The following is a 5,036-nucleotide window of genomic DNA, read 5'->3' on the forward strand; positions in this document are numbered from 1 at the left end:
GCCCGCTTCTCCTCCTCGTAGGCCGTCGCGGCCTGGTTCAGCGTCGCGCGGACCGCCGCATCAGAATGAAGCCAGCTGGAGGCCAGCTCCAGGTTCCAGGCCACCAGACGCGGGTCCACGCTCAGGAGATCTTCCCGCAGATGGGCCATCTCCGAAAGGGCGCGCTCCAAGACAACAGAGGAAGCGCAAGAACCTGGGGCCGGGAGCGCGGCAGGAGGAGGGGCGACGTCGTTACCTGGGCCTGGGAGATCAAGGGCTCCAGAGCCTTTGGGACCTCATCAGCCGAGCCAGGTGCCAGCACTTCCGGAGCCAGCGGGGCCACGGGGGCTGACTCCTCCCGATGATGTCTCTCTTGGCCTCGCGAGGGCGACCGGGCTGGGGAGGCGCGAGTGCTGCCACCTCCTTTCTCCGCAGAGGGGGGCGCGGCCGTTGTGTCCTCCTTCCGTTTCTTCGCCGAAGGCATCGGCCTAATCAACCAAGGGTGAACGTCAGAAAATAGCAAGTATAAGCAAAAGCAAGACAAAGCTCGAAGCACTTACTGATCTACCACGACATAGTCCACCTTGCGCTTGGGGAGCCTGAAACCTAAAAGCGTCGGAGCCTCAGGAGTAGGCGCGCGTGCTCCGGGAGCAGAAGACGGCGCAGCAGAAGGGCTGGAGGCGGCTCCAGGTGGTGTCAAGGCAGAGGCAGCATCTCGGGAGACCAGCGACGATCTACCCCGGGACGGGATGAGAGGCAGCTCCCCCTCCCCCTGGCGGGCGTCGATCTCGGCGTCGTCTGGCAGGGCGTGGAGGATGTCGGCCTTGCTCAAGGGAGAGGTCTCCCCCTTTTCCTCGGGGGTCGCCTCCGAGTCCACCTCCTCTTCCTCCCTCCCGCGGGACTCGTCAGAAGACAGCTCCACCGGCTTTGGTGCCGCAGGGCCTCCAGAGGGCGTGGGCGGCACCAGCCCGCGCGCATCGAAGGTCGGCCTGGAGGCCACGATTGGCTCCCAGTGCTTGCGATGGAACAAAGGAGTGAAGGCGCTCGGCGGGTACTCCTGGTTGTCCCCAACCAGGAGGCGCAAGACAGCAGTCAGCTCATCGTCAGGAAGGGCCTCCGGCCTCAGGTGAACCTTGTCTCCTACATCTCCAAGCCTCCAAAAGGGGCCCGCGCGCTCCTGAAGTGGAGCAACGCGCAGCGTCAGGAATTCCCTCAGGAGCATGACCCCCATCACTTTGGCCGCCTTCACGTTGCCCGACTTCAAGTCGGTCATCATCTGCTCCAACATCGTCGACGCCCGCTCATCAGTGAGCTCTGCATGAGGCCACCCCTTGTTAGACTGGGGCGCCTCCGTCGGCAATGCCAAGTGCGGATGGACGCACTTGGCGTCCATCATGACCCATTTGTCATGGATATTGTCGACCCTATTCCCGGTGTTCGAGATCGAGTTGGCCTTGCCGGTTGCAATGAAATTGGCGCACCCAGAGACATGTCCCTCGCTGGCGTGACGAAATAAGAAGTGGCACAGAAGAGCCACGGACGGCATCACGCCCAGATACGCCTCGCAATAGTAGGCGAAGATGGACAGGAGGAGGATAGAGTTGGGATGGAGATGCAACGCCTGCAGCCCGTAGTGGTCGAGGACCTCATAAAAGAAATCGGAGAAGGGAGGAACCAACCCGGCGCGTGAAGAAGGGGAAGAAGGTGCTTCCCTCAAGCTCTGGCACGTCGGAGGCAAGCCGGAGCTCCATCTTCCCCCATTCATTGCTCTCCCCCGCCGTCAGCAAGCACGTGGAGGCGAGGCTCTTCTCCGAGACGTTGGGCGCATTGAGAGCAGGCGCGTACCAAGTCGGCGCCGAGGAGGACTTGACCTTGCGCGGCGCCATTGGTCGCAGATGCGGAGCAAGATTGGAGCAGATCTGGAGGCTTCGGCAGCGAGGAGCGAGAAAGGGGATCTGAGGCAAGGCGAAAGGGAACAGTGAAGGCAAGCGTTGTCCGCGCCAGCCTTTTGTCAAGTCGGGCAGTTGCCGAGGTAGCGTGGGGAAGCGGAGGCGCCCACGTCGAATCAACCGCCACGCGTTGACCAAGGTCGCAGGCTTTTGGGGCCCGCGGCGCTCCGTGCTTGACCTTTGGCTTCGCCTCGAAGCAAAGCCCGAGCGCGCCTTGGGCCTGGGGACTACTGTCGGTGTTCTGGGAACGGGGGTCCCCAGACTTGCCTACCTGCAGCCCACGGCGTGGCTATGCAAGCAGGACTGTATGGCCCATCTTCATCAACAAGACATTCGAGACCCTCGCGAGGGGCCAAGCCTCGCGGGGCGGATGACGCAAGACCTCCTCAGGAGCGGCCTCACCAGGCTGCCTCGCGAGGAGCGAAGAAATCAAGGCAGGGCAAACCTCGCGAGGCTCTCGTGATGTTAGCCATGCGAACAAGATCAGGTGGGCGCCAACGCGCGCAGTGTCCTGTTTTCCTCTTTGGTGCTAAGGAGGCAAATGCAGGCGCAGAGTACCGAGGCATCAAGCAAAGGTTTCCATATCAGTGCAACGGGACCAAGACTAGCAGGACGGCAGGACAGAGGTTACCATGGAGCCCAAGACGGCGTCACCACTAGAGCCTTTTGCAGGCGAAGACCACTTTTGTCAGGATATGCTGTACTAGCTGTCCCCTTTCAAATTGGCCGTTGTTGGCTCCCTTCGCGCTCAATTTGGGGAGAGGACCAGGGCCTATATAAGTAGAGCTAGCCACCACCATAGAGAACAGCTCATTAAGAGGCATCTCACCCACACAAGTTCGTCAAGCACAAGAACACCTCAACATCAGGAGGCTGTTCTTCCCCTTGTACTGTTCACCATCAGCCCAAGAGGCAATCCACCACCACCACACTAGAGTAGGGTATTACACCAGAACGGTGGCCCGAACCAGTATAAATCTTGTGTCCTTTGTGTTGTGAGTTCGTCGAGTTCGTCCGCGAGATCTTAGCGAGCTAGGGCGTGGATCGGTAGGGAGGAAATCTTCGTGTGCACCCCAGTGTTCGAACCTTGAGGGTTTTGCCGGAACCCGTGATCTGACACCCGCTACGCCGTCGTTCGCGGCCTCGGATCTGCTTCCCCGCCGCCGACAGACGGCCACCGCACCACACTCAACAACTTGGCCATGGGTTCGTCCGAGGCTGCACCGTCCTCCACAACTTCTCGTTTCTAGTGAACCACAAGAAGATCGTTGGAAAAACAGAAGGAGTACACAACACTCCCAGCAGAAAGAGGTACTCCTCTTCCCTTATTCGTGCAAACCTTACGTCTCTGCTCACACCGTATTCATCCCACGAAAGAAACTAGTTGAGCGCTTCTTACTGCATCTTCTTCGTGATACTAAATGCACAAGGTTTCCTCCCTTTACTATTTCACCTTTGCTAGAGGTCAGTAGCCCGCCTGGATTTCAATTCAGGGTCAGTCGAACCGCAATTAAAAGAAGCAGCACCCGCTTAGGCGCGCGGAGCACCTAGTCCGCCTGTTCGCCGGGGAAGTGGCGCATCGGTGTTATCATAGGGGTGTGGGGCGCAGGAGCTGCTTGTGCCCGATCTGGAGGTCGGCGGGGCTTGAATGGATTGCCGGGGGGCGGTGCCAAGCACGGCGATGCGGTGAGGTCGAGGGGAGGGCGCGGGCAGCAGACTAGGCCGGTGGTCACTGCCGTTTCAAGGAAGATCGTCAACACTGACTAGCTGGAGGTAGATGAAGGCGATCTGCCCGTTCTTTGTACATCGGACGGTGCAGAAAAAATGGACTGACCTATTTGTTTTTAGTCGAATGTTAGTTTCAGAATCCTATAGTAATTTAGTGTGCCATGCATGTTGTAGAGCTATCATATGTCTCCCGTCATTTATTTCTCACCGACCTGCTATCTGCTACCTTTACACTGTACTAATTGTGCACACACTTCACCCATACTCACACTATTGTTTTTTTATGCATGGGTATTTCAGACTCTAACGCAGTGTTGATGAATGCTGAAAAGAAAAGACAGAAGTCGCTCCAGAGTAATTCAAAGATAAGCACTAAGCGTTTCAGCGCTCTAAAGGATGCAGTGTCAGCAGTTGGAGACAGTAAACGTAGCTCTGCAGTTGATGATCTCAATTGCCACACACAACCATCCCAGGTGCTTGCTTTAACTTCGCACTGTCAAATGTGGTTGCATGTTGCATATGGTGTCTAGCTTGTATTGCTTCCAATTTGGATAAATTGCATATGCTTACTTTACACATTATACCTTTGATAATGACATGCCTTCCTGTTTTTGATACATACTACATATGTCTATTAACCATGTTCGTACATCAAACTAATGCTCTTTTGTATCGCTTGTCAATCACTTATGATAAGACAGTCACTCGGGTGGGTTACTGTGAGACGCCATACTTGTTTAAAGAGTGCAGTGTCATTCTCCCCACATGATTCTCAAGAAACAGCAAGGCTAAATGAAGATAGTCAACGTAGCTCTCTAGTTGATGACTGCAATTCCCCCACACCAGCATCACATGTGCTTGCTCTAACTTCGCAGTGTGATATGTGGTTGCATGTTGCATACAGTGTCTATCTTGTAATGCTTCTAATTAGGGTAAATTGCATCTGCTTAGTTTACACATTATTCCTGTGAATATGACATGCCTTCCTATTTTTGGTACACACTACATCTATGTGTTAACCATGTTCTAACATGAAACTACCTCTCTTCTGTATCCTGCATCAATCACTTACGATGAGTCACCTTTATTCGTTGCATATTGCATATTATTTGTAGCCTGTTGCCATGTATTGCTTCTAATTTTGTCAAATACATTTGTTAGGGCACCCTTTTAATTTGGCAAAGTGATACTGGTTTCATCTTTCATATGGTTTCTAGCTTGCATTGATTCTAACAAGTTCAAGCACCTTATGCTTACTTTACACTTTATACATCATACATGCCAATATGTCACGCCGTCTTGTTTTTCATACATATTCCATCCTCCTATCATGTGGCTGCCTTACATGAAAGTAGTGTTCGTCAGTATCATGCATCAATG

This window comes from Aegilops tauschii, chromosome 2 (assembly GCF_002575655.3).
Source record: "Aegilops tauschii subsp. strangulata cultivar AL8/78 chromosome 2, Aet v6.0, whole genome shotgun sequence".
Classification (NCBI taxonomy): domain Eukaryota; kingdom Viridiplantae; phylum Streptophyta; class Magnoliopsida; order Poales; family Poaceae; genus Aegilops; species Aegilops tauschii.